General features: G+C 40.5%; 1 long non-coding RNA gene across 1 annotated transcript in view; it reads right to left on the reverse strand.

The window, feature by feature from the left end:
- The window catches only part of LOC129533273 (uncharacterized), a 273,052-nt gene extending 272,380 nt beyond the window's left edge, over positions 1-672 (reverse strand). The window contains exon 1 of the long non-coding RNA XR_008679393.2: positions 568-672. This is a non-coding gene — a long non-coding RNA (uncharacterized lncRNA). The remainder of the gene's footprint in view (positions 1-567) is intronic.
- Between the last annotated feature and the right edge of the window lie 23,666 nt (positions 673-24,338).

Below are 24,338 nucleotides of genomic sequence, written 5' to 3' on the forward strand. Positions count from 1 at the left end.
GGTAGGCTTCTTTTATATGATGCTGAAATAAACTTCTTTCTTGTGTATTCTACTGAATTTTTAGAGTTTCTGTCAGATGCAGCTGAACCTAATATTAAATGATGTAGCATTTATTTCTTGCAAGAGAGGTACTATGAGAGATGAAATCTAAAATACAGTATTACCTCATTGCATAAAGTCCTACAGGCAAATATTGTGGACTAGGATATTGCAGGTAGAAAAGCTGAAGTCCCATGCTATATGATGGCAAAACAGTTTGCCAATCTATTGACTAACAGAAGTTGGAACACAGACCACACACTCACTTAGGCTATACCATTAGGGGAGAGGAAAGGAAAAGTCAAGAATGTTGATATATTAGTTATCTATCACTGCATAAAAATTACCCCCCAAACTTAGCAGTTTAACACAGCAAATCATTTATTATCTGACAGTTCCTGTGGGTCAAGAATCTAAGCACAATTTAGCTGGTTCTCTCTGGATTAAGATTTCTTTTAGAATTGTAATCAAGATTTTTCCTGTGGCAACAGTATCATCTGAAGACTCAACGGAAGGAGATCCACTTACAAGCTCACTGATGTAGTTGGCAAGATTCAGTTCTTCAATCAAAGGCCTCCTTCAATTTCTTGCCATGTGGATCTCTCCAGAGAACAACTCACAACATGGAAGCTGGTTTTCCTGAGAGAGCAAGTGATAGGATAAGAGAGAAAGTATACCCAAATCTTAATCTCACAAGTGGTATTTATCACCCTGTTGTGTTGTGAAGTGTATCAGTAAATTCAGCCCACATTCAAGGGGTGTAGATTACACAAGTAAATTCCAGAAGGTAGGGATCATTAGGGACCATCATAGTTGCTTACCATAGTTGATATGTGATAACACTATCTGCCACTTTCAATAAAGATTCACAAAAAATAAAGTCAAACACCACCTATCCATTTACAAAAAGAATAGCAAGAAATGAAGCTTTGCTTTGTCTGCAGACTAAAATCTAGGCTCCCTAAGAGGCCATAATTGGAGGTCTAGAAAGATTATAGTCTAACCTGAATCTGTTATTAGCAGCTGCAGCCTTAGCATCAAATAAACTTGCTGGTGAAATGAAAATAAGTGAATTGCTTCCTGACCAAAGCCTATTGTTTCAGATGGCCATCAAGCTAGGGGAGAAGAATGGACAGATCACAGAGGTCTCTGATTGAAATTCAAGAGCCGTCAGGTTTAAAATCTCTAGCTGGACAAGATTTGGGACTGTGGTCACTTATATGTGGAACTTTCCAGAAGCATATGGAACAGGAACCTTCTAAGTTATTAAGCAAGAAACTATCCCACGAGAGTTGTTATTTGTTATGGACTTGTGGCTGTTGGGTTTGTGCAACCCTCTCCTTTACTGAGTGGAGGTTCTTTCTGCAGGAATGCTGTTTCTGCTTCACTGCTGGTTGCTGGTGGACAAGGAGTGAGAAGGAGATAGGTTGTGTCAGTGTATAGGTCACTGGGGTTTAAGGAGATAAAATCAGACCTGGTGAAGAGAACTGCACATCTTCCAAGATCCTAGACTTTCAGCAAATAAAGCACCTGGAGATACCAAGGTCCTCTTCCTTGGATGGGGATTATATTCTACATATAAAAAAAAATGTAGGTTTGCGCTGGGCGTGGTGGCTCATGCCTGTAATCCCAGCACTTTGGGAGGCTGAGGTGGGTGGACCACGAGGTCAGGAGTTCGAGACCAGCCTGGCCAATATGGTGAAACCCTGTCTGTACTAAAAATACAAAAATTAGCTGGGTGTGGTGGTGTGCACCTGTAGTCTCAGCTACTCAGGAGGCTGAGGCAGAAGAATCACTTGAACCCAGGAGGCGGAGATTGCAGTGAGCCGAGATCGTGCCACTGTACTCCAGCCTGGGCAACGGAGTGAGACTCTGTCAAAAAAAAAAAAAAAAAAAAAAGTAGGTTTGAGGTTAGGCAGCTAAAGGATCAACTGTGACAGAAATTGTTTGATGACTACCTAGTATCTATTGTCTTCTTTTGCACAGTCTAAATATTGGAGCCTCCAACATGAAATACTCCTTGAAACTATAGCATCTTTCACTCCTTGTGTCAATTGTTGTTCTGGGCGAATCCCCTCACACCCAGCAGAAAGTGTTGGTTTGATAGAAGAAGCAGAAATGAAGCTGGAACTATTAGGAATCAAAAGAGGGAAGGAAAACTTGAAACAGATAAAGTTTGTGTATTAATCTGTTCTCACGCTGTCATAAAGAGCTACCTGAGACTGGGTAATTTATGAAGAAAAGAGGTTTAACTGACTGACAGTTCCACAGGTTGTACAGGAAGCATGGCTGGAGAGACAGAAATATATGACCATGGCAGAAGGGCGAAGGGGAAGCAAGCACCTTCTTCACATGGTGGTCGGGGACCAGGGGGAAGAGAGAGAGAAAGAAAGAGAAGGGAGAAGTGCTACACAGTTTCAAACAACCAGATCTCATGAGAACTCATTCACTATCAGGAGAGCAGCAAGGGGGATGTCCACCCCATGATCCAATCACCTCCCACCAGGTCCCTCCCCTAATATCGGGGATTAGAATTCAATATGAGATTTGGGTGGGGACACAGAGCCAAACCATAGCAGTGTGGCTTGAAGGTTCTGCACAAGCAGCCCCCAAATGGAGTTGAAAAAGTACAATAGACACATTTTATCCACTTGGCAGTTTTTTCAACTTTTGGCAATAGTCAGGATAGAGCCTGTGAAAGTTAAAACTTCAGGACTGATTTGGAAGTTGGGACACTAAGTTCCTCCACTTTGATGTGGTCTTTCTGTTGTGGAGAAGAAAACTAGAAATAAAGGAAGTGAAACAGAAAATGAAGGAGTGAGCAATACTCAGCACAGATGGCTTAATTCAAACAGGATGAAGCTGATTGCTTCCCTGACACTGATTATGTGCAGCCACTGTTCTGAGCGCTATACATACACTGCTAATCACTTCACTTTCTCAGCAAGGGGATACTCTCTATCTCCATTTTACATATGAAGAGACTAAAGCTCAGATAGCCTACCAGCCAGGATCCTAACCCAAGCATTCAGTGTCTAGGGACCATGTGCCTAAGGATCAGCTCCTCTGTGCAAAATTGTTTGAGTCAGCTAGGGAGGGAATGAATGAATCAATTACAGTATGACCAAATTTATAAGTAAGTAAATTACTGAATGCATACATTTACAGACAAATGAACTGAATAAATATATAGACAGCACCACTTTTCTGAGAACTACAAAGGATTTGGCAAATCTCCTTAGTCTTTATCTTGAGATATATCCTCCATGAAATCTTTGAATCTAATCAAAACTGCCACTAAGGGAAGGCAGGTTGTTATTTGCATCGTTGTAGGTACCATAGGGGAGGAGAAGCCAGGGTAGGGAAGAGAGGCAGAGAACATCAACGCAGCTTCACTCTTTCCTCTAAGGCCAGCCTTGGTGCCTCCCATGCCACAGAGTCCAAATCACCCACCAGTTACTTTCCAAGGAAATTATATTTTCTCTTCCAAAATGTTATTATTTAGAGATTTATTTGGCTTTGATTAAAGAAAAAACAGGGGGAAAAGTGCTATCAGTCACTCACATTTCATTGTCCATTTATTTATTCACTAATTCATTTGCTGGACATTTATTAAGTCTGTGTGCCAGGATTTGGGTCAGATCCAGCTTTGCCTTGAGAGGAGAGTTGTTGTCTTAGGTTTGATTCCCCTGGAGGTAGACTGAGACCAGAATGGGTGTGCAAGAGGTCTGTTTGTAGGCAATCCCAGGACAACTGGCACAAGTGTGTGAGTAGCAGAGTCAGATTGGGCAGGGAAGGAAGCTAATAGAGGGTATGCTTTCATGCCGGTTAGTGCAGAGCTCAGTTTTACCTGGGCAACCCTGGAACATGTTGTAGAACATGCCTCCAAGGGACCCTGCCCAAGGGGTGATGAGATAGGCTCATGAAGAAAAGAGGTTTAATTGACTCACAGTTCTACAGACTGTACAGGAAGCATGGTTGGGGAGGCCTTAGGAAACTTATGATCATGGCAGAAGGGCAAAGGGGAAGCAAGCACCTTCTTCACATGGTGGAGCAGGAGTGAGAGGGAGAGTGAAGGAAGAAGTTCTACACAGTTTCACAGTTTCAAACAACCAGATCTCATGAGAACTCACTCACTATCATGAGAATAGCAAGGGGGAAGTCCAGAGTCTTATCATCTAACTCCCATCCATAATTGGTTGAGGTGAGGGCTGCTCCCAGGTACCATAATCCCCTTGCACTTTTGGTTTCCCTGCCTGTGATGCAGAAAATTCTCTCAGACTGAAAGCTCCAGGTGCTTGGAGTAGGATACTGTAGGCATGCACTAGAATGGTGAGTGCCAAGAGGATATAGCATGGGTAAGACCTCACAGCATCTGCTACAAATGAACACGTAGATGATTAATTTAAGCAGAAGCTAGAATAGGAATATGACCCTGGTACTACAAAAGCACATAGAAGAGAATGATTGATTTATTCTCCACTAGGCTTCCCTGACCACACAAGCACACACTTGTACACACATATCCATGCATGCACATGTACACACACATGCATACCTATGCGCAGATGCACACACACATGCACACACACACTCCTCTTCATTCCACAGCTCACAAGTAATTCCTTATCAGATAACTTGGCTAAATACTTATGTTCTCCTGTTTACAAGGACGAAGGCTGTCCTTTTGAGACCTCAAGCCTTGGAAAGACTGTGATTCCTCTTCTGATATGGAATTCAATGTAAAATCACCCTAACATATAAATATGTGTATGGAAGTTCAAGCTAGTTGTGATTTTTCTGATGTTGATAAACCAGTTTTTTTGTGTGTGCAAAAAAATGTCATATTATTTCCAAACAATTTCTTGGTGTCCCTGTTTTGTTTGTGTCTCAGGTGCATACTTGGTGTGCCCATTGGGTGGTGTCTACACTCTTCACAAAACTAATGCATCATGCAGAGGAGGGTGACCTTGTCCACTTTAGAATCAGTGGTTTCTGCAAGGCCTGGTAACATTAGTCATAGAGTGGGAAGTCATTCAATGCTAGATGGATGGATGGGTGGGTGGATGGATGGATGGATGGATGGATGGATGGATGGATGGATGGATGGATGGAGAGAAATATGAGTGAGCTCTATTTGAAGAGAGAAATCCCAGGACATGTCAGAGCTTTCAAAGATGAAGTAAGCTCTAAACCTAGACTTGGAGGATGGCCAGTGGATATCTTCAGATAGGGGATTCAGTGTGGGAGATAGGGAACACCTGACTTCTCAGGTGTGTTGAAAAACACCATTCAGTTTAACTTAGTTGTACTATTGGATTGGAATTCATCAGGCTCCTGAGGTTAGAGTTTCTCAGGGCCTGCTAGTCAGCTTGACTTGGGAAGACCACACAGGTGGTCTCTGAAGTTGTCAGCAGCTTTGGCCACTGCCACAGATAATTTATTCCCTCTGCTGGAACTTCAGCTACTGAGAGGGACAGGCTAATTGGGTCTTCCTGGCAATCCACGTCAGCTAGAAGCTCCCTGCTACAACCCCTGCACCTCCTTTCTAACCTTTTGCAGTGCCAAGGCATAAAGAGAAGGAACATTTATAAAGCACATGCCTGCTGAGAATACCCTGTCGTGATTGTTTTCCCCAGTTCAGGCAATCCCTGCCAGCTACTTCAAAGGCTTTTGAAGTTACTGCTAATTTAAAAGCAATAATAAGATTGACACTGAAATGCTTCCCAGCTGGTTTTTCTGGGCAATAACTCTCACCAGTTCCTTTACAACCTGCTTTCTGTTACAGTTTGGGGTTTGGAAAACATGGGCTTCTAAAACACTCAAACAGAACAGAACATGTTTCTAAAACAAAGAAATAACATGATCCTAGCACAGATAAAAACATGTTCTTCTCCATTTAGGATATATTTCTTAACAATGAATGTCAGTGAAATGTACCTAGCCCAGTACCTGGCACTTAACAGACTGCTTATAGCAAGTGTGGGGTCAGTGAGTCCTAGGTTTAAAACTCAAGTCTTCTACTTATTAATTGGTTGTTCTTAGACAAGTTATTTAATGTCCATAAAACTCCAAGTTATCCTCTAAAAATAGAGTATAAAAGTACCTCCCTTGAAAGCTAGTTAAGAAAGTGGAAACTCAAGGATTTAAAAAAAACACAGGTGTAAGATTCAGATCAGAAATGAAAGCTTAGCTTTGCCACTTTCCAGCTGGTAACCTAGGGCTTAGTCAATTCACCTAACCTCCCTGAGACTCAGTTTATTTACCTATAAAATGGAAATAATAAGACATCTCTCATAACTCATATAGTAGACATAATAGGAATTAAATTTTATGACATAATATTTAATGGCACACTATTTGGTACTGAGTTCAGTAAAATGACAGCTTTTATGGATGTAAAGAAGAAATGAGAAAAAGTATCCAAGTAGCTGTCCCAGTATCTGGCACTTAACAGACTGTTTCACAAGCTTTTTCTATTTTAAAACCATTTTCATTGACATGTCTCTATCGGCTGTTGCCTCATAATCAGCTTTCTCAATGTTCAGTGATTAATTTTATCACTGTTTTTATTATTGTCACAGTGATTTAATCATTTTAAACATTCTGTCAATGTTTAAGCTCCAGCTTAGAACAGTAACAGTTTAACATGGCTCATGAGTTGCCCCTTCAGCTGCAGGCTGGGAGTTCTTCTGACCCAGAATAGCTTTGGTTGCAATTGTTTGTCTGCTCCACAGTTTTGTATCCTCCGGCAGGCTAGCCCCAGCTTGTTTATTTACATCAGAACCAGGCAAAGTCCCAAAAGTGAGTGGGAAAAGACTTGGAACTGGCATCTCACAGCTTCTGCCACATCATTGGTCAAAGCACATCACCAGATCAACCCAGATCCAAAGACTGGGGGAAAGACTGCATGTCTTGATGGGAGGTGCTGCAGAGTTATATGCAAAAGGGCATGAACATGGTGAGATGTGGAAAGAAATGTGTCCATTATCGCAATCTATCATATTGCTCCAAAATAAATTGTAGACATTTTACCATGAGTTCGTCATGAGAACTCAGATGCTCAATCTTCAGGCATAGGCTCAGAAACAGCCTGTCAGCCCCTTGGAAGTGACAGACTATGAGCTTTTCTTTTTTAAGAAAACCGGTTAGCCATGTAATTTGCCTCATATGTCCTTGGAAGAACTAACCTGGCATTGCTTTACTCACACTATCTGCCTGAGCCTTCCCACACTCATAGTAGGGGTGCTGAGTGGCAGTCCTATGGACTGTCATTATACAGCAGCTGCAATGCTCTTACCAAAGCAGGGATAGCAAATGGGCATGATGCAGCTCCTGAATGCCAACCTTGCCACAGGCCCATCAAACCATCTAAGTTAGGGTGGGTAGCTTAGCTAGGATCCAGAATTTTTGGGGTTACCAGAAAGGGCAGAGCCAGTGCCCTCAGGGATGGGAGAGGATCAGAATGTCAATTCTTTCCCATCTTAGTCATAGCTAGGGTGGGAATTCAAACTGACTCAAGGGAAAGAGAATATGGTTATTTAAATCTGGTATCATTAAAGAGCACAGGAGATATAGTCAGAATTGGTGTGAATCCCAGTTCTGCTGTTTACTCACTCTATGACCCTGGATGACTTGCTTACCACTCCTGGTTTCCATTCTTCCAATCTTCCTAATGGGGACAATAATATTTAATTTACAATGATACAATGAGGACTGGATTAAGGATATACCATATGTAAAACACATGACAGGTGGGCACTCAATAAATGTATATTTCACATTCTATCATACCAGCAGCCTTCTAAAATGGGGTATTAATAGAACAAATCAAAATGAGACGTTTAAATAGTGAAGTTGAATACCTTCTTTTTGAAGTAGCAGGATCTGTGCACTAACTAGAGATGATGAAAAAAAATGGTTGCACTTGAAACTTCAGAAAACCCTACTCATATAAATGCCACCCCTACCTTCCAATACATTTGGCCCCATTATGACTTCTTATTTCTCAGCTTTTCTTTTATTGGCTTATCTGGATAGTCAGATTAGTCAGAGTTCTGTATGACTATGAAACCAAAGCATGGTAGAACACTTAGGGTCTATACTCAAGCTTTCTGTTTCCATATTAAGTCACTTAGGTTAGGGAGAAGACTCAAAGCTGCCACTAATGCAGAGCAAGTCCTAGAAGCTGGCTTATCGCAGGACCAGCTTTGGTTTCAGGCAGAACTTACACTAAGGTTCCTAAACTATCTTTTTATCTTTCCATTAAGAATAACCCAAGAGTATTTTTTTCAGCCAAGGTTTACACTGGAATATAAATTTTATTTAGTACAATTCTCAATAACTTACTAAATATGTATATGTGAGAGGTAAGGCGATATTACTAACAACTAGTATTTATTTGATGTCTACCATGTGTCAGGAACATTGAACACAATATATCTAATACTCACTATGACTCTAAGAATGGTGTATGGTTAAGGTGAGGTTGGGCTAAAGGTAAGGGAGACTCAAAATGTAACAGTGGCTTACGCAAAAGTTTACTGCTCTGTCTTTGTAAGTTCCAAGACAGAAAATAAGCTTATATACTGACTGTGTTCCAAACCATTTTCAAGAACCCAAGCTCCTCTGAATGTGAAGTTTATTCCCAAGATATCTTCAGAGTTGAAAATTATTGTTTGGCTGCCAGCCACTATGCCCACGTTCCAGCCAGCAGGGCAACATAAGGACCAACAATAAAGGTAAAGGGTGTGATCCACTTGTTTTTTTTTTTTTTAAACTAATAAATAAATAAATGTGATAAACTTACAAAATTTATTTATCAAATCTAGAAGTCTTTTGTGGAGTTCTTGGGGTTTTCTAGGTATAAGATCATATCATTAGCAAACAGAGATAATTTGACTTCCTTTTTGCCAATTTGGATGCCTTTAATAAGTAGCATTTCTATACATCAAAAATAAGCAAGGTGAGAACCAAATTAAGAAGTGAATCCCATTTACAATAGCTATAACAACAAAACAACAACAACACCTAGGAATATATTTAACCAAGAAGGTAAAAGATCTTCACAAGGAAAACTACAAAATGCTGATGAAAGAAATTGTGGGTGATAAATACAAATGGAAGAACATTCCATGCTCATGGACTAGAAGAATCAATATTGTTAAAATGACCATACACTCAAAGCAATTAATAGGTTCAATGAAATGAATATCAAAATCCCAATGTCATTTTTCACAGAATTAGAGAGAAAAAAAAAGCACTAAATTTCATATGGAACCAAAAAAGAGCCCAAATAATCAAGGTAATCCTAAGAAAAAAGAACGAAGCTGGAAACATTACATTAACTGACTTCAAATTATACTACAAGGTTATAATAATTAAAACAGCAAGGTACCATTATAAAAATAGACATACAGATTAATGGAACAGAATAGAAAACCTAGAAATAAATCCAAATACCTACAGACAACTCATCTTTGACAAAGTTGACAAAAATACACTGGGGAAAGAACACGCTATTCAATGAATGGTGCTGAGAAAATTAGCTTGCCAAGTGGAGTGAAACTAAAACCCTATCTCTTATCATACATAAAATTTAACTCAAGATGGATTAAAGACTTAAATATAAGTCCCGAAACTATAAAAAATACTAGGAAAAAGCCTAGGAAAAATTCTTCTAGACATAGGCCTAGGTAAAGAATTCATGACTAAGACCTCAAAAGCAAATTTAAAAAAATAGACTTAAATAAAAATCAACAGAGTAAAATGCCACCTGCATATTGGGAAAAAATATTTGCAAACTATATATTCAATGAAAGACTAATATCGAGAACCTACAAGGAACTCAATTCAACAGCAAAAACCAAACCATACCACTGAAAAATGAACAAAGGGCACAAACAGACATTTTTTAAAGGAAGACATAAAAATGGCCAAGAAACACACGAAAAAATCCTCAACATAACTAATCATCAGAGAAATGCAAGTTAAAACCACAATGAGATACCATCTTAAACCAGTCAGAACAGCTATTAAAAAGTCAAGAAAAATAATAGATGTTGGTGAGGATGTGGAAAAAAAGCAAATTGTTTATACACTGTTGGTAGGAACGTAAATTAGTGCCAACTCTATGGAAACCAGTATGGAGATTTCCCAAAGAACTAAAAGCAGATCCACCATTTGATCCAGCTATCCTACTACTGGGTATATCCCAAAGGAAAAGAAATCGCAATATCAAAAAGATACCTGCACCTGTATGTTTATCACAGGACTATTCATAATATCAAAGATATGGCATCAACCTAAGTGTCCATTAATGGATGATTGGATGAGGAAAATGTAGTATATACATATATACAATGTACTACTACTTGGCCACAAAAAAAAAGAATAAAATCATGCAGCAATGTGGATGAACTTAAGCCTATCTAAAGTGAAATAACTCAGAAACAGAAAGTCAAATGCCACATGTTCTTACTTATAAGTGGTAGCTAAATAATGTGTACATATGGACATAGAGTGTGGAATAATAGACGCTGGAGACTCAGAAGGGTGGGAGAGGGGTGAGGGATAAGGAATTACTTAACAGGTACAATGTGTACTATTCAGATAATGGCTATACCAAAAGCCCAGACTTACCACTATGCAGAACATCCATGTAACAAAATAGTACCTGTACCTACTAAGCCTACAAAAAATAAAAAAATAATTTAAAAACATTTTCCAAGTAAGGACCTATGACACTTCAGCATGCATATCACTAGCCAACACTTAGTCAAAGGCTTTAAGAGTACCTAGAATATGTAGTCTTCATTCTGGCTAGTGATTTTCTAAGAAGAAAGAAGAAAATAGATACTGAGGGAAAATTAGCAGTCTAGGCCATTGTTATTAAAATCTTCAAAATACAGAGTAGAGACAACCTCAGAGATGTTGTCACTTGCTTAGCTAATCCAGATTTGAGCCCAGGGTTGTGTGAGTTTATTTCATTCTTTCTACTAAATTCTATTGTCATAAATCCATTCTTTCTATAGGGATCAAGGCCATAGACAATGCCATTAATGAATGGATTAGTGGAGTGGAGTTCCAGATATGCCCCATCCCAAACTTCGAACCTCCTTCTTCCACTGTTTTACAGCAAGGCTATGACTAAGGATAATTATTACATTGCCAGTGATCTTTAAAAAAAAAAATCACAAAAACTCTCCCCTTTAGTATTCTCATCTGTAAAATAGGTATAATACCTATTAAAAATCAGGATAATGGGCTTTAGTATATGTAAAAGAGATATATAAACAGAACAATACTGTAAACAGATGTTAGCACATTTTGTTATTTTATGTAAGGCACTGAGTACATTATTTTATGTAAGTGGGTCCTCATAGGAGGAGGAGATGTATTTCCACAAGGGGCAAGCTTTGAATATTTCATGAATGCAGTGGCACTTTTATTTATTTGTCAGTCAGGGACTGAGGAAGAAGGTGCTCTATAGAGTTTGCCAGGACATGGTGTTTGGGGAAGACTAAGGAAATGAAAAAGAATAAACCCCCATGAATCGCTGATGACGGGCAGATATCCTTGCAATTATGTGGCTATTCTGGGTGACCTTCATTCTCAAGGTCATCTTATGGTAATGATAAAAGGTGGCTACTCTAGCCACTTTGTTCACCATTGTCTTGCCCCAGCAGCTTATCTAAAGGAGACAAGAGAGGTAAATGAAAGAAGTTATGGTGACTGTGATGGGGAACAATACAGCCCATTCCTAGGAGAGTTACAAAAGATGTGTTCATGAGGGATACAACAAAGGACCTAGGAAAGAGAAGGTCTAGCTCCATATCCAAGTCAGTAAAGGCTAGGATTATGCAATAGCTAATTTCAAATAGTCCTATATTCTGAAGATTCCCAGATTTTTATGTTCTTATTCCTTTACTCCTAGTCTCATCTGTAACATTCTCAAAAGACTTCAAAAGAGTTTTGTGTTATCTTAGTAACATCATAGTAAGACGGGCACCTGTGTCACCATCCACAGTGGCCAGGAATGAAGGGAGTGTTGTGTGGGACATAGGAAATGGAGAAGCAATAGGGAAAAGCAGGCAGGCTGGTGCCAGAAGCCAAGTGGATAGATTCATAAGACTGATTGGGTTTTCCAGAGCTGGAACCTCCTGAAAAATCCTCAGCTTTCCCCCACCCAGCCTTCCCCCTTAGCTTAAGCCTAAGATGCATGGTCAAGATGTATGAAAGGTCTACATGTCTAGACTTCTCTCCCAAGACAAAGGGAAGGTGCCTAGGTGCATGAAGTCTGAGATGTATACAATTTGGGAGAACCTCTTCAAGAAATAGAATACAAACTTGGGGATATAGAATTAATTATGGAGCCTTGGAAGAAAGTGAAAGAAAAAATAAGGCAAAGAGAACACCATATAAGAAAATAGTGAGTGGGACTCCCGTGATTGGATTCTAGAATTGACTTTATCATTAACCAATCATGTGAAAATAAATACATCGCTCTCCTCACTGAGCCTAAGGTTTCTTCTGGAAAATGGTGTCTCCTCCCCCATCTCCATCAGTCAGGGTCAAGGAAGGAAATAGATGGCTTGATATGGTTTGGCTCTGTGTCCCCACCCAAATCTCACCTTGAATTATAATAATCCCCATGTGATATGGGAGGGACCTGGTGGGAGGTAACTGAATCATAGGGGCAGGTTTTTCCTGTGTTGTTCATGATAGTGAAGAAGTCTTATGAGATCTGATGGTTTTATAAAACGCAGTTCCCCTGCACATGCCCTCTTGCCTGCCACCATGTAGAGGAGGCCATTGCCCGTCCTTCACCTTCTGCCATTATTGTGAGGCCTCCTCAGCCATGTGGAACTGTGAGTCCATTAAACCTCTTTTTTTAAAAAAAAATTACCCCAGTCTCAGGTATTTCTTCATAGCAATATGAAAATGGACTAACACATGGTTCATTCTAATTGGGTCATAGCAGAAGGATTTGGTAGGTGAGGCCTGGATGAGGATAAAGTATAAGGAATTCTAGTAGAGTACCCAGGACTTGCAAAATGGAGAGTTGTCTCCAATGCTAGGCCTGAAAGGACAAGGATTGAGAGTAAGTACTGAACCTTAGAGAGGGTAATAGTATGGAGAGGGCTTCCAGATGCCACCAACATTGAGCAACCTAAAGAAAAGGAGTTGGGAAGATAAATACTCCATTGTCATTCGCCTCTCACCCACTACCTTCTGCTTAGGGTCCCTGTCCAAGAAACTCACCCAGAATTGTGAAGACAGAGGAACCCACTGATGTGGTCTATAAAGGTTGTCCTCCTGAGGCATAGAGGAGGAAAGAGAAGGGTGGAAGTGGGTCTGAAGCAGCAAAGTAGCAGTAAAGATTTCTGGTTCTCTTTAGACCTGGCAGGCTAATGGTCTGTCTGTACAGAAGATCTCCAAAAGTTTGCTGACTTACAACATGAATTTGGTAAACTTATCTCCTCCTTTTCCTTCTTCACCATGAAAATATCTCCGCCCAAAGAGAATAAAGGAAGCAATGTATGTATCTGTGCCCCATTTCCCTCTGAAAACGGAGCATTTGTGATAGACTTCAAATACAGCTCTGGGTATGTCACGCCATTTGTCAGAGCCTCAGTTCATTCCTCATCTGCTCTACAAGATGTTACGATGACCAGCTAAGATAATGGATTTGTGCTTTGAAGCTGTAAATTGGCACACAAAAATTGGTCTTTATCATAAGAACTAAATAACAGTAATAGTAAGTGACATTTTTGATGTGTGTCCTATGCTTCTGAACTACATTTAATATTCTTCCAAATCACCCTTTGAAGAAAATATTATTAACCCCCCTATTTTAAAGATGAGGAAACTGGAGATTGAGAGGGGTTACATAATTTGCTCCAAGTTATACAGGAAGAACAGCGCCTCTTAAACATGAGTACAACTAGAATCAACTGATAAGACGCAGACTCTGATGACGAAAGTCTAGATGAGGCCTGAGATTCCAAATTTGTAACAAGTTGATACTGCTGATCTACTAACCGTGTCCTAAAGAGCAAGGAACTAAAAAGTGGAAAGCAGAGATGCAAATCCAGCAACCTGACTCCAGAGCCTGGGTATCAAACCACTACAAAAACTTCTGGACTAACTCTACCCTGGTTTCAGGATCCTGCTGAAAGAAGTCAGCCTGGGGACACTGATGTGCAGAAGCTCTTGGAGGACAGAATGTAGGAGTGAGCATGGGTTTGAGGGAAGAGCAGATCACATAACCAGGCCTAAACGTGAATGGGACTGAGGAACTCTGTTGCCTCCCTCACCCCTTCCTGCCATTCAGGCCCCAAGGTCTAGACCTTCCACCTCCCATGGTCATGGACCTAATCTGGATCTTCATTTTCTAGAGCCAGCACCCTCAGTTCAAATCCTAGCTCTGCCATTTATTAGCTGGGTGACCCTGGGCAAGTTATTTATTCTTTCTTTGCCAAATGAGAGAAGACATTTCTCCTAAGATTATCGTGAGGGCTAAGCTACTGAAAATGCATTTAAAGTGCTTAGAACAATGTCTGAACTACAGAGAACTGTAAACAAGTCAAAAAACATCATAACTAGTCTCCTTTATTGTAGGTCAATTCCCCTCAGATCCATTCTCTTGTAAAGGCCAGATGAATCTTTCAATAAACTTGATCTGGCCTTGCCAGTTTTTAGCTTCAGACCCTTTGATGATGGCCTTTGATTTCAGTGTGGTGTGCTTGGTTCTTCCTCTAAGCCTTGGGCCCTGCCATGTTCCTGTACTCAGATCACATTTTAAAAAAAATAAAAACCTGTTGTTCTCTGAAATTGATATTTACCTTTTCACCTTTAAGCCTTTGTATGCACTATTTCCTCTGCCGGGACAGTACCTCTTGTTCCTTCAAGGCAAAACTCAAACACTTCTGTGAGCCAGTCTCATTCCCCTATCTCTCTTCCCCATCTCCCCATCATGGCCAATTTTGTAAGAGAGCATGTGCCCCCAGAACTCTCTGTATCCTCCATTATGAAACATCACAGGGTGATCCATTTGTCCATGTCCCTTACTCTTCTCTGGAATATGAGCCTATATCATGCACCTCCTGAGCTAATGCAGGTCCTGGCATGTGATGGAGTGTTGTAGGGATTTGACGCAAGATACAGAAAACAGGAAGCAAGGGAAGGAAGAAAGGAGAGCAGAAGAAAGACAGAGAAGAAGTTGGGGCAATTTGTGCTGCTGTAAACCCAGAACTCACACTTACTCATCAATATAAAGATTCAGCCAATTTAGAAATAGGTTTTGTTTTCAAAAGTTTGTTCAGAATTTTCCTGGTTCTTTGGTGGGCATCCACATACTTCTCCACAGAAGTGATTCTGTATTTCAGGTTTGCAAGTTGTGATGTAAGTCAGGAATAGTAATTTATTTGTAAATTAGCCCCAGGCGAGTTCTGAAAAGCCTTTGTCATCTTTCAAGTCACCAGGTTATCAGCATACTGAGGTTATCGACTCTCAAATTCCAGACAGAAAAATGTTCCTAAGGGAAAATACTTGCCATATTTTAACAGCAGATTCCCTAAAACCACCTGATAAAGGGGCTTGGGGAAAGAATATAGGACAGGACTACTCTCTGGGTCAAAGCCGGGGAGCAAATTTTTATAGGTAAAGTGTTCGTTCACCTCATTGGCTTAATATGTCATCTTTCATCAGCCTGTGGAGATGTAAGAGTCTGTTGATGGGGCCTTGTGTGTGACATGCAATGAGCAGTCCATGCACTGAGTGGATTCTGAGTGCTGCAATAACTCCAAGGATTCATCCTCGCTCTTCATCTCTCACAGCAATATTGTGGGATAAGAAATGCCAGCATTATCACTCTATGTGGAAGAAGTGAAACAGCTGAAAGGCTTAAGTTGCATAGTCACCAACCAACAAGTGGCTCCTACAAAAAGATATGTTCATGACCCAATCTTCAGCACCTGTGAATGTGACCTCATTGAATAAAAAGTCTTTGCAGGTGTGATTGTTAGCGATCTAGAGATGAGGAGATCCCTTGAACAATCTGCATGGGCCCAAAATAAAATAATACGTGTTCATGTAAGAGGACCACAGAGGAGAAAATGATGTTAAGATGGATCAGAGAAAGAAGTGCCCACAAGCCAAGGACTGTCTACAGATGCTGGAAGCAAGAAGAGGCAGTAGACAGATTTTCCCTGAGTGCTCTAGCCCTGCAGGCACTTTGATTTCAGATTTTTGAGCTCAAGAGCTGTGATAGAATACATTTCTATCATTTTAAGCCATCAAATATATGGTAATGTGGCCTCTGGAAACTAAAACAATGGCAAAGCCAGGATTCAATCCCAAGTCTGCCTGGCTCTGGTCTGTGACTTGGGACAGGTTATTTATGTTTCACAGGCTTCAATTCCTGATTATAGCAAAAATTAAATGAGGTAATGTGCTCATATCCAGTACCTGACACACTGCCCAGTGGCAGCCCTCACCATGGTTTAGTAGGAGTTTAGGAAGCAAGGAGCATACAGGAAGAGAACCTTCAGAGGCCATGAAGCTCGACTTCAGAGGTTCTGATGACCCTCTCTTCCACTTCCTAGCTGTGTGGCTTTAATCAACTTACCCTCTTAGGCCTGAGTTTCCTCACTATTAACATGGAAATAACATCTACCACCTAGGACTGTGTTACGCATATAAAACAAGATCAAGTTGAAATGCAGCATGATAAAGACTAGTTGGTTTGTACTTCTTCCTTCTCAGTTTCTCAGAATTAGAAACATAATCCCAGTTTCTCTGCTTGGGAAAAGCTAGATATGTATAAGGCAAGATTTGGCTAAATTGTTTTTTAAATGTTCAGTGAAAAGTCCAGTCTTTCATCCCTCAGATAGTATCCATGCTGAGTCCACCCAGGGCTAATCACTGAGGACCCAGAGTCAAATATAAATGAGCAGAACTCATTTCAGCAACTTAAAATTCTCTCAGAATTCATGATTTGAGCGCTCTGAACTGAACTTGAACTCTATGGCATTCAAATTGGCTTATACAGTTTTGATTGCAAGAAAAGAGAATTTTAAAAAGTCATTAAACAAGGTGAAAAGCCTTATTGGATATGAATTGGCTCTTAAAGAATATTACAGTGATATAAAGCTCAAATGGGTCAGAAATTTATGAAAGTCATTTCCCTTAAATAAAACATGATTTTAAAATTCAAGGGAGAACACTTTGCCAAATTTACTTGGTGTTTTAAAACATCTGAAGAACTGCAAGAGATTTTGTTCATTCCAAAGACAACATGCTAGACAGCAGGATATCCACATCAGAACTGAGGGCTCCACTGGGCCTAAGGCATGTGCATGAAGCCACCTGCACAGCCCTGCTGGTCTCAGGATAGAGCCACACTGATTGCCCCTTGTTTCCCCCAATGTGAAGGCCATTTAAGACCCAGGCATTGGTCATACAGATTAAAAGCCCCAGTTATCACAGGATATACTATACTGGAATTGCTTGCTCTTCAAACAGAACGCAAACTTCTTGAAGGCAAATAATGGGCCTTTTTACTGTTACATTACCAAACACCTTGCAGAATGACCAGTCAACACATGGGGGTTAATGACTGAGTAGGTGAGGAAGGAAGGAAGGAAGGAAGGAGAGGGAAAGAAACTGAAGGAAACAGTGGATGGATAAACAGATAGGTACATGAGTGAGTATATGCATGAATATGATGATATGTAAGTGTATGGATGGTTAGATGGGCAAAGCAAAATGGGTAAGACAGATAAATGATCATGATAAAGATAGATAAGATAGATAGATAGATAAGGATGGACAGATGAATAAGTTGATGTATAGAAGGATGCGTATGTGAAAAATGAAGGATTCGATAATACATGGATGAAAGGAAGGAAGGGAAAGATGGATGGATGGACAAATAGATGAATGGATGGATAAACAGATGAATATAGGGCCTAACTAGGAATTCTTATGCGAAGGGACTACCTAGCAATTCCACACTTGAATATTATACTCCCACGTTTCTATTTCCCTTTTAAAAGGTCACATTTACCTTGTAAAACAGTGGCCTGTAATGCCTTAATCCCAAAATAATATACTATACCCTTACAATTCTTTCTGCTTCAACAAAAAAGTAACATGTGTCAATGAACAAAGCAACTGGAGGTCACAGAATCTGCTCCAAGGTGACAGCTAGTAGGGTAGAAATGGGATTTGAAACAGTCAACAGCTATCCATGTAATCATCACACCATGCTGCTTTCTCTTGTTGGCTGAGTGTTAAATTTGGATGCAGCCAAAGTTATATCATGTTATACAAAACCTACACCTAAATTTCTTTCATGGTTCTTGTGAACACATATTGGTGCCAGTATATTATGCAACCTTCAAAGAAACCCTAGGAAATATCTAATACGATTCTCTAATATGTAAGTTAGGAAAAGGATGATTACAAAGGTTGAGTCACCTGCCAAAGCCCACATAGGTCCGTAGCTGAGCTGGGATTGGATGGAACCCTGATTCCCCTGGCTCTGAGGCTGACTCACTTCCCATCAGTGTCTGCCTTTCTGTGAGATGCTCATTTCTTTGCACAGTCATAAAGGAAACCCAAAGGAGTCCTCAGTGATGGTAATGAAACCTGACACCTAGGCTGAAAATAGTCCAACGGGTCTGTAAGGGAATTTGGGAGCAGAAAGTAATGTTCAATACTCTCAGATGCCCCTGAAAGTCTCCTCTAATCTCACTCCTGAGAGGTCGCCTCTCCCCGAATTTGTGACTCAGAAAGACTTGGTCTCCCTTGTGGCATTAGCACTTAGTTTCAGAACCAATGATCCTTCCTCACCGCGAGTCTCTAGTCCTGCTGCTGAGAAAGCACCATCATCACCCAACAAGTCTATACACGGAGTTGCTCCTCACAATGCCCTGAGCTAAGCCTGTACATTTTTAAGGAGCAGAGATGTGGTTAGAAGGGGAATAAGTCAATGGAGATCCCAAGAGATGGAGAACAGCCAAGAATCAGAGACCCTGTGACCTGGAAAACATCAGAGATCAGCTGGATGAACACCTTCAATTTATACACAGTGATGTGAGACTCAGAAACACCCATGAATCACTACAACTCTCATCCACTCATCATGCACTGCAATGTCAAACCCATTTAAATCCTTACCAAAAATTAAGCAGTAGGTGATAACCCAAAGAGAAAACAAATGCTCAGAAATAGGTGACTTGCCCAAGGTCACAGAGCTAGTAAGTGGCAGAAGTAATCCAGGCAGGCAGGTTTCTGATCTCCATACCACTGCTCTTTCCACAGCCCCTATACTTTTTGAAGGTCCTAAGGCTTATGGTCAAAGAAAAAAGCAAGGGATGAGGAGAAGAGAGTCAAAAAGAACAAAGAGAATGGAGGAGGTACCCAGGCTCAGGCTTAAGGCATGTGCAGCCCCTGAAAAACGCTTGCAGAGATGTGTGTCTGCATGCATGGTTGAAGAGAAGGGGAAAGGGTTTCATGCATTATTGACCTTTTCTCCCACTGGTTTGGTGGGACTGGGAAAATAACAAGCAGAGAATCCCTCCAGGTCACAGGACATGGTAGTGATAAATGGACATGCGTGTGGACATGCGTGTATATATGCCTATCTTTTCACAGTTGTCAGCCTTTGTTTATTCTAGTACATAAAGTTTCCTTGCATTTCTTGAAAAGTTCTGAGAACTCATCTGAGAAATGAATTGAAAAAGTTAAAAACAAAAATGTCGAACAGAAATATAAGTGCCATGGAGTTCAAAGGGCACTGCTGTGCATTAGTTGTTGTGGGGGAAGGGGGAGGTGTAGATAATAGGTATGGTCCAGCAGGCCAATGAGGGAATTTGCAACTGCCTGGGCACTATGCTTAGCTTCTGCTGCACACATTCTGATGCTTTGTGATATTGGGAAACAATCAATCTACCCATGAGCTTCCTTCCCCTGAAACTCAAAGCTAACCAACCACACCTCTGCTAGCCTTTTTTTTTCCTCCCTTCACAAGTTTAGCATGGAGGGAGAGGTTGGTGTGGTAATGTTGGAGTTAATTATACACTTCTAGGTGCTGCTCCTTTACTCCCTGATGGTGATATTGTAAGCCACGCATTGTTCTGAGGTTGTATTTCCATCTGCAAGTGGGGATAGTAACACATTTGCTCCCTTTCTTTGCTCTGCACATCAGCCATGCTGGTTTTCTCAAGTGTGCCCTTCGACTCTGGCATGCGTTATTCCCTCTGTTCAGAATACTCTTCTCAACCCTTACCCCATTATAGACATGTACCCTGGCCCTCATAGATCTGTCAGAGTTCCCCTTTTACATTGGTGAACTATTTGCCAATAGATCATGGTGGCTATTTGCCATCATCTCTCTCCCACAAAATTCCCCAAAGTGAAGGATTGTGTCTGCTTTTGCTTGCAGTTATAGTCCAGTGTCCAAGCTCTGTGCCCTACACCTAGTGAGTGCTCAAAAAATATTTGAACTGTTATGTTTCTTTCAAAGTGTTGTCCTAAAGGAGAAAGGATTGAATCGATCTAAAAGGCCATTATCAAAAAACAAAAGACAAGTGCTGGTAATATGGAGAAATTGATAACCTTGCACACTCTTAGTGGGAATAAAAAAAATGGTGCAGCCACTATGGAAAACAGTATGGAGGTTCCTCAAAAAATTAAAAATAGAACTACCATATGATCCAGAAATTCCACTTCTGGGTATTTATCCAAAAGAAGTGAAATCAGGATCTCTAAGAGATACTAGCATTCCCATTTGTTGAAGCACTATTTATAACAGCCAAGATGTGAAAGCAACATAAATGTTCATTGACAGGTGAATGGATAAAGAAAATGTGGCATATACATAGAGTAGAATATTATTTAGCCTTTAAAAAGAAAAAAACTCTGCCATATGTGACAACATGGATGAACCTTTAAAACATTGCACTGAAAGCAATATAAGCCAGTTTCAGAAAGACAAATACCACATGATTCCACTTACGTGAGATATCTAAAATACCTACAATAGTATCTAAAATAGTCAAATTCATAGAATCAAAGAGGGTAATGGTGGTTGGTGGTTGCCAGGGCCTGGGGGGAGGGAGAAATGGGGAGTTAGTAGTCAATGGGTTCAGTTTCAGTCAAGCAAGTTGAATAAGTTCTAGAGATCTAGAGATTGTTGTACCTATAGTCAGCAACCCTATACACATCAATATTGTACACTTGAATTTTTAAAAAATGTTTAGGGGGGTAGATCATGTGGGAAGCATTCTTACCACAATATGATTAATATAGTAAAAAATAAGAATTCACCAAACAAATATGAATTATGAGAATTATCTTGGAAAGAACATGCATATAAATGTAGACTCATAAGTGGGTCTTCTTTTTCCCTGAGCATCCTACTCTCTCCTCTTGGGCCCATAGTCATAGGTGGAATATTCCCAATCCCTACCTCCTCCACCATGAGCAGCCGAGACCACCTGAGAGATGCACATAAAGTGCTGGATCATCACCTGGGAAGTTGTGAGCACTCAGTTAATGGCAATTCCCTTTCTTCCTATTTGGTTTATATTGTGAAGAATACTTGAGACCATGGTCACAAAAATTATTCATAGCATCGAGGCATCTTCCGGCATGACTCAGTGTTTTCTGAAGACATACGAGACTTCCTATGCTTGATTTCGCATAATTGAACAGACTATCCCCACTTTATTTAGTAGATAAAAGACCTTGTCTCATGCTTCACCTTTTACTCTTCCCTGAGGTGTAGTCATTTGCCTGCTTAATAGCAGTAGTCATTGGTTCATAGCGTGGAGCTAATTTACAAGGACCCCAAGCCCTGGGAATCTCTTCTCTCTCTTCCCTTCCACACCTGCACCAGTGACAGAGTGACCTAAATAAAGGAGTCTGGACTGTAGCATCCAACTTTGCCAGGGTGGGCTAACTCAAGGCCTAGACAGGGAGCTGGAGTTAGCAAGCCCATTTTCAATCTCAGTCTATAAGATGTATGTCTACATAGACTTTATCAATAATAAATCTAACATTTCCTTCTCTATTTGCTAATTCTCTTGGCTATTTCTCAATTGTTTCAAAACTCTGGTAGAAAAGAGAGGGCTGCAAGTTACAGACCCAATCACATACCCTGATGTTGCCCCCACCCCTCATTTCCCTGGCACATAGTAAACAGCAATTTCAGGAGTGAATAATATTATTTAATATATATTATCTAATAGATATCTAATATATAATATTATCTAATAGATATCTAATATATAATATTATCTAATAGATATCTAATATATAATATTATCTAATAGATATCTAATATATAATATTACCTAATAGATATCTAATATATATTATCTAATATATATCTAATATATAAAGTTTATCATGTGCTAGGCAGTGTTCTAAGCATTTCACATGTTTTGCTTCACTCCCATGCTGAAATCCAGGCATTTAGAACACCCACTCACCTGAACCAGCAACCTGAGGTGCCCTACCCTTCATAGACATAGATTAGGATGCAGCAGGACCCTCCCTACTCTACGCCCAGGGAAATATCCAGGCATTCAGGGCACCCACTCGCCTGGATCAGCAGACTGACCTGCCCAACCCTTCCCATGCAGAAATTCTAGTACAGGGAGGCTTCCTCTGCTTCACACCCAAGTAGATCTCCAGGCATTCGGAGCGCCAGCTTGCCTGGATCAGCAGCCTGAGCCACCCCACCTTACCTAGACATAGATTGTGGTGTAACAAGGTCCTCCCTGCTCCACACCCAGGCAGATCTCCACACATTCAGTGCACCAGCTCACCTGAATCAGCAGCCTGAGCTGCTCCACCCTTAATGGACATAGATCACAATGCAGCAGGGTCTTCTTTGCTCCCTACCCAGGCAGATCTCCAGGCATTCAAAGCACCTTCTCACCTGGATCAGCCACCTGAGTGGCCCTATCACTTCTGTGTAGAGATCTTAGTATAGGGGAGCCCTCCTTCACTCTATGCCCAGGCAGATCTCTAGGCATTGAGAGGACCCATTTTCCTGGATTAGGAGTTTAGACTGTCCCCTAGCCCCATGTGGAGAACTTGGGGCCAAGAAGGTTTCCCAGATCATTGCCTAGGCACACCTCTGGACATTTGATGGCCGCCCACTGGATTCTCCCTCAGCACTAGTGCTTGTACCTGCAATCAGAGGACCCATAAGAGTACATGCTCAGTCTGGCCCTGCTCAACATGGTCACTATCCCCTTGGGGCTGAGCACGAAGCTCAGACAACTGTGCATTTCACCAATCAGCCCATTGACTGAAGCAACAGGGAGCTTCTGCCAGCAAACAAGGATCAAGTATATACCCAGCCATGTTGGCCACAGCCAGCTCTTACCTATAAGCACCCTCTACTGGTTGGTATGTCAAACTGCACAGCCCAATACAAAACCTGCAGAAAGAAGTGCATAGGGCCATAGGAGCAAAGCCAAAAGATCCTACCCTGCATTGTTTACAATTGCATCCCCTAAGGAGTGAGGGGAAGGAAGGGGAAAAAATATATTATAGAGAAAGCAAGAAAAAGGAAATATCCTACCCACAAAAAAATAATTACAAAAATTAAAAGTGCCAGCATCTCCAGATGGGAAGGAACCAGTACAAAAATTCTGGTGCCATGAAAATTCTCAATGTAATTACCCCACCAAAGGATTACACTAGGTCTCCAGCAATGGCCCCTAATGAAAATGGGAACTCAGAATTTACAGATAAATAATTCAAAACATGGATTGCAAGGAAGCTCAACAAGATCCACGCCAAGGTTGAAAATTGACACAAAGAAACTTCTAAAGCAATCGAGGAAATGAAGAAAGAGAGACATATTTAAAAGAAATCAATCAGAGCTTCTGGAATTGAAAAACTCACTTAAGGAATTTCAAAATACAATTGAAAGCTTTATCAGTAGACCTGATCAAGTAGAAGAGAGAATTTCAGAGCTTGAAGACTGATCTTTCCAAGTAATCCAATCAGACAAAAATAAAAAAGAATTTTAAAAAATTAAAAACATCTTCAGGAAATATGGTATTATGTAAAGTAACCAAATCTATGAGTCATTAGCATTTCTGAGAGAAGGATAAAAAGCAAATGACCTGGAAAACATATTACAGAGAATTATTGAAGAAAATTTTCCTAATTTTACTAGACAGGTAGACATCCAGATACAAGAAATCCAGAGAATACTATGAGATACCGTACAAAATGAACAGGAGGGCATAGAGATACCAGATTGTCCA

The sequence above is a fragment of the Gorilla gorilla genome, chromosome 3 (genome assembly GCF_029281585.2).
Source record: "Gorilla gorilla gorilla isolate KB3781 chromosome 3, NHGRI_mGorGor1-v2.1_pri, whole genome shotgun sequence".
Classification (NCBI taxonomy): Eukaryota; Metazoa; Chordata; class Mammalia; order Primates; family Hominidae; genus Gorilla; species Gorilla gorilla.